Genomic DNA, 15,417 nt, shown 5'->3' on the forward strand with positions numbered 1-15,417 from the left:
ACAGGGAGGCAGGACTGTAAACAGGGTAGATGTTGGATGTGCCTTGCTTCATATGGCCTCCAGTCTCCTTTTATTGAGGTCAGTAGCAAAAATCAAGCTACTGCTGTGTGGGATTTGGTCCTGAAGTAACTCCCTGCTTCCTTTCCCCCTACAGTTTGTGGTGTTCCAGAGCAATTGCCCATCCAGCGTGAGACCTGTCCAGGCACAATAGCTGCCTTGCAAATGGCACAGCAGTCCCTGCCACACTCCACCCTCACCGATTGTGTCTCCTCTGCCTCCTCCCAACGGTTCAGCCATGGCAGCTGTCAACAGTTCATTGTAACTCAGCATGATCCCCTTTGGCTTCCTCCAGCATTTACAGGTGTAACTTGGGACTCAGCACAAAAAGGACAGTCATCTTAAAAGGCTGATCTTGCTAAAGGCAAAGCCTGGTTCTCACAGAGCTCATACCCATGGAAGGCTTTGCTTGTCCTAGGAACAGGCTGTCAGTGTCCACAGGGGTTGGCCAGAGCACTCCAGTTCCATTCCCCTTGCCCTCAGACTCTCTCCTCTCTGGCACAGTTCTGCGTGGTTTTGGTGGTGACCAGGGCTGTGGCCCCCAGCTCAGTGGCGGGCAGTGGGAAGCTGTGGTTGCATTCCTCAGGCCGGGGGTACACGGTGGAGAGCAGAACAATGTCACCATCAGCACTGCCCTGGCAGCATGGCCTCTGCTTTGCCCTGGCTTTCCTGGGTGGTCCTGGCATCTTCAGGCTCTCATCAAGATACAGGCATGGAGTTGGGCTCAGGGCACCATCTCCCTCTGGCATGGCAGGGTCCTGGCTGGGCAGAGGGCAGGCGATGTCTGTGTTTTCTGGGAAGGGACAAGAAAAGAGGGTTACTGGGCTCATGGAGTGGGGTCAGGCAGGTCCCAGGGAGATGGTCCTGTCCCTAGAGGAGAAGATGGATCTGGAACAGGAGGAGTCTGCAAGGTCCCCACACCTCTCCTGCTGCATAATTGCTCCTGCTTACAACTGATGGGCTTTTCCCCCCCTAAAAGACAAGAGGGAAAGGCTGAAACTTGCACTTCCACTTCAAGTCCTCTCACTGAACCCTGCCAGCAGCAGAAGAGCCCGGCCCGTGGCAGCTTGCCCTCCCTGACTGCCTCCCACTTAAAAATAGACTTGTTTACACACTTTGAACTCAGCCGTGTGCCTCCAGCCCCAAGCCTCCTGCCACTTTCCACACATCCAGTGCCACAGCACTAGGCTTGCTGTGGTGCAGCCTTGGAGGACAAGGGGGATGTGGACCAGGGCATGCAACAGGAGACTGAGTAGTGCCTCCAACACTCTCCATAATGGCCAGATCTCTCTCAGCGCTGAATTTCTCCCTTCTCTTTCGCTTTTGGTATTTTTCCTAGGCATGTGCGTCACGGGCTGTCGGAGAGCAGAAAGGCCCTGGGTAATGTCCCCCCGGTCTGAGTCACCATCCAGCACTGCCAGCAGCGTGCAGGCAAGCCAGGGCACAGGGACCAGCTGCCCCACTGTGGACACCCACCCGGGTTGTGGGGCAGTGGTGAGAGCCAGCATCCCTATGCAGTAGCCCCTCTTGGGGGTCCAGGGGAGCCATATCCCCTACCTAGGAATGGGAGGAGTGAAGCCAGGCAAGACCACTTCTGAGAAGATTGTGCAAGGCTGAATCAGTGCCAGTGCAGGGGCCCCCGAGGGAGGAAAGAGCCGCCCCAACAAAATGGGCCATCATGGAGCACTGTGGCCTTACTCTCCTAGAAGTCCCCTGCTAGGAAAGGCTCAGCTCCATGCCTTGAACTCCAGCCCTAATTTTGCACCAGACAACCCTGTGCAGTGCTGCAGTGTCAATAGGGCTGGCCCTGACATCTCACTAGGGTCTTTGGGATATGTGTTAGAGGATGCTGGGCATCCCAAGCATGAGAAACAAGCTGGGCAGTCTACTTAGGACTCCCATTGCAGCAGCACAGGGAGAGGCTGCCTCTGGAGCCATCCCCAGGTGTCCACCACTGCCCCCACTACTCCCACTCCCTCCATGGTCCTCTGGTTACCAGGGGAGAGGGCTCTCACCAGTGAGCTCACAAAGCTACTCACCAGTGCTCCATCTGTGTCCCCTGTGGAGGGGGGATGGTGCCAGGACATGCTTTAAGCAAACAAAGGCACGGGGAGACCCAGCAAAGGGAGGGATGGCTCAGCAGGGTTGTGCTGGCAGTCAGGTACAGGCATAGGTTCCCGGGGAATGCAGGACACTGTCACTCAGGCAGTGAGTCAGATGTCCCAAAATGCCAAATGCAGAGCTGATGTTGAGGTGGAGGAGCTAGCCTGGACAGGGATGTGCCTCAGGGGAGCCAGCAGTAAGTGATCCCATCTACTCAGGGTTTTCAGGGTGTTGTGAGAGGAATAGGAAGAGGTCTCCTACCTTTGTCCTCTTCATCTGCTGTCTTCCTTGTTCTCCTCCACTTTCCCATCTTGCAGGCCAAGAAGCCACAGAGGGCAGCCAGAACCAGGATGAACCCCACCACCACCGGGACTCCGAAGGTCAGGAAGGTGCTGGTCAGGGTGGGTGCCAGGGTAGGCTCTGCTGTGGGGTGAGATGCCAGTAGTGTCAGGAAGCGGGGGACAGTTGAAGGAGGAAGGAGTGCAGCAGCATTTTTCACCTGGCTGGCTGGCCTGGGGGCTGTGGTGGCAGGGAAGAAGAGTGGCACTTAACTGTGACCCAGGTGCCACCAGCAACAAAGTATCCCCCTGCCTGATGAGACCCTTACCCTGCTCCCTGTCCCTGGGTGGTAGGAGATGAGAGCCTCCTGCTCTTCCCACAGTCACCCCTGGGGCAGGTTGATACACCCTAGGGTGCATCATCTGACTTCTCCCTGCACCGTGTCCCTCTCACTGGAACTGTCTGCGCTCTTCCCCTCTGCTTTAGGTGAAGGTGGTGCTCCATCCTCCATTGCCACCCCCATAGCCATCCTCAGGAGAAGGTGCCTTCCACCTGCCCACCCCTGGGGTGCCCCCAGCCTCCTTGGCCCACCACCACCCAGCCCTGGGGAGCTCAGACTGCAGCTGCCCTTGTCCCCTTACTTGTGTTGTCCTTGAACAGGTCGGAGCACTTGATGCACGACTTGGTCAGGGTGTCGAAGCACTCGAAGGAGAGGCAGGAGGGGGCAATGGCAGCTTTTCCTGACGAGGACATGGCAGAGTGGGAGTGAGAGCCCAGCTCTTGCATGGCATAGCAGTGACGGGGCCGCCGGAGTGTGAAATCGCAGCGCCCCAGGCCCCGTGGCAGAGGGAGATACAGTCTGTCAAGCTGCGTCGTCTCCCTTGGGGCTCACAATCGCTGTGCTTGGCCTGGGGCGGATCTTCACCAGGGAGGAGGAGAGCAAGCGACCAAGCCCTACCCCTGCCTGCCTTTGCAATGTGCCCTCAAACTACCCCTCTCCTCCAAAATATGCTTCCGAAATCCCCGCAGCCCCTCGTGTGCCTCAGCCACGCAGCACCTCATACACAGCGGTACTGTGTCCCAGCCTGACCTCCTGGATCCTCACTCCTCCCTGCCCACCTGAATGTTGCCCCCAGCCCAGGCATGTCCCCCAGTCTGCTCCTTCCTTTGCTTACACTGAAAAGCCCCCTCGGCCTCCTCCAGTGTCTACAGGAGACTTTCCTGTGCACAGATCTTTACAAGACTCCATCCCAGGGGCACAGATCCGGCTTGGATTGAAAATGCAAAGGACCAGAGGAGAAAAGAGTGAAAGGGTACTGAAGTTTCCCCTTTTAAAAGCTCCCACTGGTCCAAGGACACGTCCTGCCAGTGACTGCTCTGCAAGCAGGCCAACTGTTGTATGTTCTTCACCCCTACTGACAGTGCTCTCCGTCACCTTGCTCTCTGCGTCCTGTCCAACACAGACCTGGACCTGTGGCTCCTCAGCACCATCTCTCATTCTCCAGGGTTCAGATCTGGTTCTGCTCAGTAAATGTGCAGGGCATGGGCAAAGCAGGTCACACCAAGCAAGCCTGGTACTCAACCATTGGGAAAGGACTAAAAAAAACCTTTAATAGTCTAAAGCATTCCTGATCAGGAGCAGGAGAAATGTTCTGCCACCAATACCACCCATCAATGCCTGATGCTTGAGACCTGAAGAGATGGATTTCAGTGCTGTAGGTGGATTTCTTCCCTTCCTACTGAACAAAAGTCACATCCTCTTTTTCTTCACTCCATAGGAAAGAAAGGGGGCAGCCACAGTTGTTGGCTGGCTCTCAGCTGAGGGAAGCAACACTTCCCTCAGTGACCTGCCCTACCCAGGAGATCCCTAATAGGACTTTATTGCTGGAGTCATGTCCTTCTAGCAGCTACAGCATCTGGACTCCTTCTAGGGAGGCCTCTATTGCCCACTGTCCTGGATCAAGGCTGGGAGGGGAGGACAAAAAAATCCAAAGGGTTCTCTGGCTCAAGCTGACAGAGTACCAGGTGCCCCCACTAGGCAGCTGCAGTCCCCTGACACAGGCCTGAGGACTTGGACCCTAAATGTGCCTGCCCCTCACCAGTGACTGCTGGGCAAGCTGAGCCCACAGGCTCCACATCCCACCTCCTGAAGTCCTCAGTAGGACGCAGTCACCAGCTCCCCATGCTAGATCTCAGCCCAAGTACAGTTAGTTCTTTGGTACCCCATGCCCTGCATGGGAGAAACTGCCCTACAGCACATCTCCCTCCCTGCCAGCAACATTTCCAGAGGATAGTTTGCATCACAGCAATGTCAAAGCAGCCCCAACATAGTCTCAGCCCCACTGTGGGCACTGCAGGGCTCCAGACAATCCAAAGTCCCAACCAAAAACTGGTCACTGCCCACAAGTTCCACACCTGCCATGGTTTCACTTCCCCATCCAGCCAGTGTGCCCAGGCCCTTGGTCCCTCACCCCTGTGCCATGCCAGCAGGAATGGCTGCCAGAGGGCTGTGGGATGCACTGAGGAGCTGTGAGAGGCCAGCCATTCTTGTGCCTATGGCTCAGTTATTCCCACTCCATCTTACTCAAAATAAAAATCCCCAGTCGAGTGGGGGCACGCCAAGCACTTCTCTCTCTCAGCGCAGCCCTGAGCCACAAATGGCGCAGACAGCTCAGCACCCTCTGCCTCGATGCTTGCTGTGAGCAGGCTGTGCTCACCCTGCTCGTACCTGCTGGGGGAGCTGGGTCCAACAGCAGGACGTCTCTCCATATCCCACTTTAGCTGACCCTCTGCCTCTCACACACCCCAGGTGAGGACCAGGGCTGGGGTGCAGGCATAGGAGTTGGAGAGACAAGTGTCCAGCAGCAGGGTAGCAGGAAGGGATGGAAAGCTGTGATGCAGTGCCATGACCCACAGCAGGGGGGAAAATTAAAGCCAAGGCTCACTCCAGTCCACACCTGAGCTCCACAGTGGAAAGACCTGGCAAGGAGAGGGCACCTGGAATCCTCACTGTTCCCAGTAGGCAACTTTCAGAAGTGCAAGTGTAGGATCTAGGGCTGAGAAGATACTTTGTCTTATGGGCTGGTGGGGCTGAGGACATGCACGTAGGCAGAGGATCCCCACAAAACATCCAGTGCTCTGTCAGGATACTTATCCCCAAACCACCTCCCTGCTCCAAAGACTTTGCTGTTCCTCTTGCCCTGGGGTGTTCCCACCTGCTAGTCTCCTTTTCCCAAAGATGTATGCATCATTCCCATTTTCCTCACCTCTCAAATGCCCCCACTGCACTTCCCCCATGTTGATCATCACTCAGGGACCCCCAGCCCCTATTTCTGGGGGTCCCACAACAGGGCTGTCACCCTGCCTCTCTTCCTCCTGTCTCTCCCTCCCGCTTGGTCTAAAGTGTGGGGTGGGAAATGGTTCCAAGCATCTGCGGTACCACACTTACAGATTAACTCTGTGAGCCCTCCAGTCAAATACGCACACTGGGGAAAGCCCAAACCAAGTGACCTACACAGTGCTTTCAACATGGAGAGTGAGATTTACATTAAAGCTCAGGAGCTGACAGATCCCATTTTAGGACATGGAAAGAAACCTTGAAGTTTCAAATGCATAGTGGGGAGCCCAGGGATGGCAGCCATCATGTCCTCCTGTGAATGAAGCATTCCAGATCCTGTTACATGGAAGGAAGATCCTGATATATGTTGGAGCCTCATTGCTGCCACTGATGTTACCCAATTTCCCCCCCATTTTCTCACCCCTCTTTATCATGCTCTACAGGTCTTCCCTGCCCTCATCCCAGCTTGTCTGCCTCCTCCTGGGCCAAGAAGATATGTCTGAATTTACATGATAATGCTTACTCAAGGAGAAAACCAGTGCTGACCACCCCAGCAGCACTCACACACGTGTCTGCTCATGAGTACGGCCCAGGTTCTGGGCATCAGCTGTCCTGTTTTTCATCTCCTCCATCTTTGCCTCCCCTTCCCTTCATAACTGTGATCCTTTTTGGAATAGCAAAAGTTAAAGCTTGGTGAGTAGTTCGAGCTGTTTGCATCGCAGAGCTGAATACGCTTGATAATCGCACAAATGCATAATTAAAGAGCAGAAAAAATGACTCACTGGATAAGGAAATGCGCTTTTCTTATCTCCTCTGCAGAGAAATGAAAACCCCAGGAGCCTGGGTCTCCGGCTAAGTCCTTTTATTAAACAAATAAACCAGAAAAGGTATCAAATGAGCGATTTAAGAATTATGTCTTCATCTCAGAGTCAGACAGCTCGATTTCCAGTGCCGTTTGCTCCCATCCCGCACCTGGAAGGCTGACTTTGGCTGAGGTCAGCTCGGATCAGCTGAGATCCCTGGGATCCCTGTGGGGGACAGGGCAGTGCTGGTGCTCCAGGAGCATGGAGGGTTGGCAGTGGCCTGCGAGGGCTCGTGCACACATGAGTGACTGGACTCGTGTGAGCGGTTCCTCTGGTCTCAGGGGTAGGTGAAGTGACTCACGCACGCACTTGCAAAACCGCGTGTAGCAGAAAATATCCCCCGAAAGTTCACCTTGTGCTCGTGCACACCGGAAACCCAAAGGCTTGTCAATCAGAGAAGCTGCGAGGTGTTTACTGAGCAGAGCCAGTTACCTCAGGACAGACGTCTGACAGGATGCACCCAACGCCTCGGGAACACCTTGGCACAGCCTGACACCTGCCCCGCATTCAGATGGTCCAGTAAAATGCCTTGGCTGGAGCCAACTCCCAAAGCCCATTCAGCACCTCATCCCAACATCCCTTCCCAACACCCCTGTGCTGGCTGGTGGGAAACATCCCTTCCCAAAAAGTACAACTATGGCTATTAGGAGCTGATTTCTCATAGCTCCAGCATAAGCCTTCTCCTTGGGATGCCCTGGGATCCCTCGTAAAGCCAGGTGGGCTTTAATTTTAATTTTAGGAATAATATAGGAAACCAAAGGTTTCAAGAGGTTCACAGTCACTCTAAACTCTAAACCCCAGAGCACCTCTGTAGGTGTTCTGCTTCCTATCAAGGGGGTTTGTGACACTGCTTAACCACCTGAATGGGGTGTTTGGTGTGGGACAGTGTTCCAGCCTGTCAAGCAGAATTTGTCTCCCTGCTCCTTGTTTTTATGTCCCTGGACTTCCACAAGGCTGAACAAAAAATGTCAGGTGTCCTTGCCTCCCTCTGCAAGGGGCCTTGGACCCCCGCAGGGATAATGCTGAATACCCAAGTTAGATTTCTCAGTGGGCTGCCTGTTGAAGAACTTTCTGGATCAACACTTCCTGAGCTCAAACTCCCTCTGCCCATTCCCTGCTCCATAGAGCCCAAGAAGGACAAAGCAGCACAGAGAAGACGGGAAAAACCTCGTTTGTCTGATCCAGCCCTGAAGGGGCTGAGCCCTTGATGTCCCCTGGTGAGGAGGAGTGAGGGGTGTTTCCAGCCGGTGTGCTGGCTGCTCTTGCTGCTCTGCAGAGTGTGGGGGGGACTCAAGCCTTGGGTCCCTGGCACTGCACTGGCTCCTGCAAGTTCCACCCCATCATGAGCAACACAGCGTTAGCTGAGCCTGGCTCTTCTGCCTGAAGGTGAACAAACAGTACTCCCTGCCCACTCTGCTTTGCAGCAGGGATGCTGCCCCCACCCCCATCTTGTGGAGAAGTGGCATCCTGTCCTGTCTCCCTTGGGCAACTGGGAGGGGCGGGGGGGGGGGGGCAAGTGCCCCCCCAGTTTTGCCTGTGGCTGTTCACAGGGAGTGTTCACGTGCTGTGTCAGGGCCAGACAGCACCTCCAGCACCAAAACAGAAACCAGTGGCTGAGGATGATGTGCTGCCACAGGAAAAACCTCTGAACAGAAGGTTCAGCCAGATCAGGCATCCTTGAGGCTACTGCAAAAATCTTCCCAGTACTCAGTGGAAAGCCCCATCACTGCACTCTCAAGGCATGAATCTCCAGCAGATGATTCCAGAGCCAAAAATCAAAGCCACACTTGCCCCAGAACCTCCATCAAGAGAAGCCAACATCCTCTGGTTTCTCACAGACCTTTAGGTCCAGCCTGGTGTAAAAAGGCCAGAGTGATCTTACTTGCACAGGCTTGAGTGCAGAGTAATGTTATGAATTTCCATGAGTGTGTTAAGGATGCAGTGTTAGAAGAGAACTGACAGGTGAATTTGGCCTGTGCACGTCATCTCCTGGCTGGCATCTGGGCACAACGCCTTGGCCATCCTGCCAAAGCCCAGAGAAGAAACAGGAGTGCAACACACAGAGTAGAGAAGGAGATAAAGGGGAGTATGAGGAGCTGCTGCAGCTGCAGGGCTGAGGAGGTGGAAAGTGACTGCCAGCAGCCTTGTGCCATATTCACCATCCCTGAGGACAAACTCCAAGGAACCTGTGGGCAATGTCTATTGATTCCCTTTCAAGGGAAGAACCTCCTCACAGCTCACAGGCATTCCCTCTTGTAACAGCCACCAGCTTCTGAGCCTTTGAGGCCTCAAAGGTTCTAGCTGGAAGAAGGATGAGTTGCTTTGGCACAGGCTGTCACAAGAAGGGAGATGCTATGGGGAGCAAACAGTTCTGCAAGGCAGGAAGATATAATGCCCCTCCCAAGATCCCATCCCCGTTTCCTATCGCAGGGTAACAACCTACATGGAAGTGTTGCCCTTTGCCACAGTCCCCAGGGAAGGCTGCCTGTCTGTCCCCCTGGGAGTTTTCCTGGCCAGCAAAGGTCCCTTTCTCTTCCACACTGCACTCACAGCCCTGCAGAGGGCTGGACCACCAGAGGATGCAGGCAGGCTTCCGAGGGGCTGTGCAGCAACACAGCGTTTCCCATCACCCAACCTAAAAATGCACATTAGAGACTGAGGGCAGGAACAGCTTTATACCCCCTAATAATCTTGTCTCTAAGCTAGATAACTAGGACTGCAAATCCCTGGTGATAATCACAGCCACCATGCCTGCAAGCTCTCCCCCAGACCATTCATCTGCCTTGATGATGCTTTAAAGAGACATCTAATGAGGATAATCTGATTCAAATCCCCTCCTGCTTTTGGGCAGCAGAGCAATTCAGGCCCCCTCAAACTCCTTCCTCCTCCATGGCTGTCATTATTTCCCCTTCTTATATGAATCACTGTGGGGTTTCCTTTGCTTTTTGCATTACTATTTTAAATCTTTGATATGACCACTACAATCAAGATTCAGTCCCTTTAGAACCAAATTAACATGAAATCAGACTCAGTTTTACTCATAGCCTTATAATGGGATGCTGGCCGCTGCTTTAGCTCTCACTTCAGGTGCTGGGAACATTGCAGCCTGCTTAAAAAATTCCCTCTTTACCTGATTCAATCAGAACCACTTACAGGAGATACACACATTTCAAGCTTGGCAAGAGAGTCAAGCTTTGGGAAGTGGGGAAGATCTCAATCACACTCAGCTTTCAGTGCAGAGCAGATGGCGAACATTCTGACTATATAATTTATAGGACAGCATCACTGTGTATTAGTCCCATACAGAGGCTGAGCTCAGCCAAACCGCAGCTCATGCACATTCAGGGGGACTCTCACAGGTGATGCTCCACATGCAACCTGGGTAAGACACAGGTTTTGAAGAAAGCACACGCTTCATATTTCATCTCCTTTAAAACACAGAACAGAAGATGCAGTGCAGCAGCCCTTGTCCCAGCGGGTCTTCCTCTTCCCCCTGGATTTCCCAGCCTGCAAACTTGTGTTTCAACTAGGTCTGTATTACACAACATCTGCGTGCAAGCAACTCCCCGTCCCTTCCCTAAGAGCAGCTCATGCAGCAGCATGATGGATGCCAGGGCAGCCCAAGGCCAGGTGTTGGGGCTTGTTTGCCCTTCTTCAGGGCTGTCATGGCATGCTGGCACAGCCTGGCATGCAGCATGCTGGGGGTCACAATGCCCAAGAGGGACGTGCATCACCACCACAGCTCAATTTCAGCATTGCCTAGCCTAAGCCTCCCTGCCCTGCCTTTCACTCAGACACATCCACAGTGGGTACAGTAACGGACCTGTAGGTCAGGAGGGAGAATTGCTCAGGGTGGCCAAGCTGGGTTGTAATGAAATGGTAAAAAGGCAACACCAGGTAGTGAAAACACTCCCTCTGGAGCAAGGTGATAGCAGCTCCAGCCTTGTCTCTAAGGCTGCAGAGTTTTCAATCCCCTGCATGGCTAAGAGCTGTCCTGGAGATAAGTGTGCAAGATTGAGCCTTTACAGGTGCCTGGTGTGCAGGCAGAGTGACACTGTGCTATCCCAGGGCTTCCCCAGCTCCAATGCCTTTGATCCTCCGCTGTTCAGCATAGCAGCACAAGGCACTGAGTCACCTCCCAGGCCCACAGGGGAATGAGGATTAATTAGTTGATTCTGGCATCTATCTTTAAAGAGGGATACTCCACCACCACTCGAGCCACAGGTTGTTACTGAGCTGAGTCAAATGCAGCCCTGGCTTCATGTCTGTGATCACTGGAAGAGCAAGAAAAAGAAACAGCAGGGGGGAAAAAAGTTGCATGTTCGCACTGGGGCAATGCCAATCCCGCTGTCAAAACTAGGACAGTGGCCAGCACAGAGGTTCAGGACAGCCTTCAGCTGACTGGTGCAGACAACAATAGTGCCACAAGAACTGCCAGTCCTCAACAAACACCCAAGGTGTTTCAACAATCTGAGCACAGGGCAGGAGCAAGGCAGGCCCAGGCACAGCATGGCACTGTCACCTTGTCACTGCACGGCGAGCACATAGCTGGATGGGAGAGCTTTAATGGGACAATAGAAAAGCAATACTCCATAGTGACAGAAAATGGGGAAAGCCTCCTTAGCTTGTTCAATGCTGGCTGGGCTTTTCCGTTTTTTCCAGCGTGTCTGAGCACAGGTGCTGCAGCTGGCCCTTCTTGTAGCGCCAAGAGGGCGTCGGGATCCAGAGGCTAGAGCAGAGCCTGCACAGCGGGGCCGCGATTCCCAAAGGGAGGTGTTCTCTCTCGTTTGTTTTTGTCCTTGCCCCACCTCGGTGCTTCTTCCCGTGACACACAGCGCCCACGGGACTCTGTAGCCAGCCCGCAGCTGCACCTGGCCCGGCGGAGAGGAGGCTGCCTGCATGTATGTAAAACACGGGCTCTCTTTCACACGCCGCTGACTTCCCTCGGCAAAGGAGGCGGCAGGGCGCGGCACACGGGCCCCGGGCCTTTCCTGGCTCCTCTCAAAAGGGGCCAGCACACGGTAAGCTCCAGGGGGACGAGGGATGTGACATCGCCGCATGTGGCAGCTCTTGCAGAAGGAGCCTGTGGCAAAGGAAACGTGGCCCGGCACGGGCTGGGAGCCCACGCTACTCAGCTGCCAAGGAGTCTGAGCAAGTCACATCACTCCAGAGTCCCCCGTGCCCGACCTCTCTTGCACACCGGCTCTTCACAGCCAAGACAGCCCCTCCTGCACAGAGCTGACCCGAGGGGATGCCTTCCTGCCTAGTATCGCCGTGCTGTATTAATATTTAACAGTGAGGAACAGAGCCAGAGACTTTGATTTCCCCACTGGCCAATTCAAGGATAATTGAATTGTGCAGGGAATTTCAGCATTTCAGAGGGTGGTTTCGTTCCAGTTCACACCAAAACCTAACCGTGCCGCAATGCCTTATAGAAGGATTGCAGCCGCTTTCAGGCAGCCTCCCTGCAGTGGAGTCAGGCATGTAAGTAGCACAAAACCAGCTGATCTCAGGAGGTGCCCAGCCAGCAGGCCCCACCAAGCTCTCCCCCACAGAACTTAGGTAAAAGTTAAACTCTGCTAAAGAGGGAAAAAATGTGGGGTTTTTTTCTGAATTTTTCCACTCCATTCCAGATTTGTGACCCCAATGTCAGCTTGCCCTTGTTACACACCACCAGTGGTGGCAGATCCTGCTGTAGAAGCAGAGCAAGCCAGGCACACTGAATTTTCACACGTGTGCCCAGGGTCACGCAAGAAATCAGCCACAGAAGTGAAATGAATCCAATGTTTTTGGCTCCGGCCTCTGGGCTGTACCAGCTATTGCTTTCTCTTGCATATAAATCACTTTTCCCCACCAGTGAAGGACAGCTGGCCACTGAATGGAAAGTGGCAGTTGTTCAGCAGCCCACAGCAACACTGCACACCAGCTTAGGGTGGGGAGTGGAGAACACTCCGAGTGCAGAGGAGACTGCCAGGGGATCTGGGCCAGCTGAATGGAAACAGAGCAGCTGGAAACCAGCCACTGTTCCTGCAAAATCAAGACAAGTTAAAAACCCCACAAGAGGAAGCCTCTCCCTTGCTTTTGGCAGCAGAGCAGAGCTGACCTCTACCACAGCTCTGCTGGTCAGCTCCAGGCAGCAGAGCAGGAGTCCCTTCTTGTCCACCAGTGCGGTGAACAGTGGCCATGATGAGAGCAACCAAGGAGCTCTTACAGCTTGACCACAGCTGCTAAGCACCACTGCTGACCTAAACCAGCCACTCCCTTCAAACTGCAGGTCTTGGCAAGCAATGACATCCAGTTTTAACCAGTCCCCAAAGCAAATATCAGAGGTAGCCTCGAATCTAAAACTCTACCACCAGTTTCAAGGGTTGGAAGGGACAGATAGATATATCCCCAGGGTTGGATTTGTCTCTGGTCTTTGTTCTAAGAGAGATCTTTTACTATGGATGCCATTTCAGTACACAGACTTTCCCTTTGGTGTAGGCTGAGCATATAATGTTTTATCATGCTTAAAAGTTGGTCTGATTTAACTGCTGGTGCAGCAGTCACTCTTAGAAAACCTGGCACAGCAGAGAGCTGTAATCCCACTAGGTAATGCCAAGCAAGCCGATTTGTGCCGAAATCTCTCACAGATCACCTCTGTGAGCTGTTTGGCAATCAGGCTGAGGATACAAAATCTTCAAGGGACTGGATTGAAAACAAAATCCTGTGGGTCAACCTGCCATAGCAGAAACCATATTATAACCTTATTTAGTTCCATCCCCCCCAAAAAGCACTGTAAGACTAAAGCTTACACCAGTGCAACTGGTATGAACTCTTCCATACTAATTAAACCACTTTTATTCTAATTTTGCTGACATTACTGACAAACAGAAACATCCACAAACTGAAACAGTCAAACCAGCAACACTCACAGGTACTTTCACCACAGAGAGGGGGATTCCTCTTTGAAAATCTCCACAGGGATAGGGAACTGAGGCAAGAAAGAAAAGAAAGTAACTAACTTCAAAATGTTTCTGTTAGTTTAGATTTCAGTCAGCTTGGCAAGCTCCTTCATGAGGTTTGAACAAAACAGAACCTGAGTAACCAGCCTTAATTTGGCTTCAGGCCTTCCATGCCTCTGATCCCAACCCAAGCACTACTTTCACAAGACCTTTATCAAACTTTAGCCCTGGCTACTCCATCCAGATGAAAGATATCCTCAGCTGCCTTGTCTCCTCTGGTCGTAAGGGCAGTGTTATGGCCTGTCTGAACTAATAGCTGACAGCTCCTAGAGGTATTTACATAGTTGAAGATGTAGCTTCAGATGTGTCCCAACTACTTTGGGTTGTAAAACATGATGGACCTGAGATACAGTGTCATATTCTTAGATACGCTCCGCTTCCCCTGCCAGTTCTAGTAAATACTTTCTCCTAAGAGTAAGAAAAATATTTGCCCCAAGGTGAAGCAAGATGCTGCTCTTAAGGAACTAGATTTTATTATGTACCAGCTGAGATTCAGCCACCTGTAGGAAGTAAAAACAGCATCTTTCTTCTTTGAAAGTAGTAGAAGGGAAGAAATACCACATCGGAAACACAACAGTGGAAAAAAAAAAAGCCCTGCTTGAAGGTGCAGGGATGGACTGTAGCACATGTGGGTTACTCCAAAGCATTCTGTGTGGACCAAAAAAAACCTTTCATTTTCACTAAAAAAGGCACAGTGAAATTACTCTTGAGGCCAAAGGTATTTAACCTGAGTCCATCTGTTATTCGAGTCAACTGGGAAGCAACCTAGGAGATGGAAAAGTCTCCTTGCCTTATGGGACTTGCAGAGGACACAAAAGAGTGGCTCATTTTATGCCACTTCCCTTCCTTTCCTCCCACAGACTGCACCTGCACATCGAGAGCAAATTGAAACCAGCCTATTCTAAGCCATGGTCTTCTTTATTTTGAGGGACTCAAAGCAAGAGCAAGGCTGAGACAGCATAACCAACACAGAAACTTGTTTCTCAGCATGATTTTCCCTTCTCTGGTGGACAAGTCCCAGTTAGTAACTTCAGGATGGCAAAGCTAGCTGAAAGTAGGGCATGCCCATTAAGCTTCCAATCCTCCTTACACAGCCACGACAGTTTGCACATGTCTTTCTCCTTTGGGTTTTAGCCAGGGTCCAGCCCTTTTGGGCATCATAACACAGCTGAATGGTTTAGCTCCTTTTGTTTCAGCTGACAAACACCCTGGCCCTCCCCCACCAGCAACAATACAACTGGAGCTGGGATTTGTGTGTCCTCTGAGCAAGGATACAGGCTTTGTGCCTTGCTGAGCTGTCTTTGCAAGGACTGCCAACACTCACAGCTGATTAAGCCTGCAGTGCTGCTTTCTGCTTTTCCTGTTCACAGACAGATGTCAGAAACAAGCTAACCGAAACAGTGCACACAGCTAGAGCTCTGCACCTAGGAACATTAAAGCAGACTAGGGATTAAATAAATCAAATTAGAGGGGAGCTTAACACATTCTCCCTAAGCTTCATTTCTACCTGGCATGCAATTCTGGGCAAGAAACATCCCAGTGTTTCAAAAAGCACTATTCTGGCAGGTGGCTGAACTCAATGAACAGAAAGGGCTGTATTTGAAAAGCTTTTGCCACCACCACATGGTTGAAGCCACGAGTGCAGCAAAACAAATAACTGGGAGTTCAAGCTTCCAGCAAGGACCAGCCTACCAGGGCAAACTGGGGCAAGTGTTTGCAGGTTTTAGAGCCCGTGCCACGTCGCTAATAAAGAGCACACAACTATTACATATTA

At 52.4% G+C, this 15,417-nt stretch overlaps 1 pseudogene; it reads right to left on the reverse strand.

Annotated features, from left to right (window-relative positions):
• Nucleotides 1-331: 331 nt before the first annotated feature.
• On the reverse strand, nucleotides 332-3,267 carry LOC131592740 (uncharacterized; annotated as a pseudogene).
• Nucleotides 3,268-15,417: the final 12,150 nt, after the last annotated feature.

Source organism: Poecile atricapillus, chromosome Z (assembly GCF_030490865.1).
Source record: "Poecile atricapillus isolate bPoeAtr1 chromosome Z, bPoeAtr1.hap1, whole genome shotgun sequence".
NCBI classification, from domain to species: Eukaryota; Metazoa; Chordata; class Aves; order Passeriformes; family Paridae; genus Poecile; species Poecile atricapillus.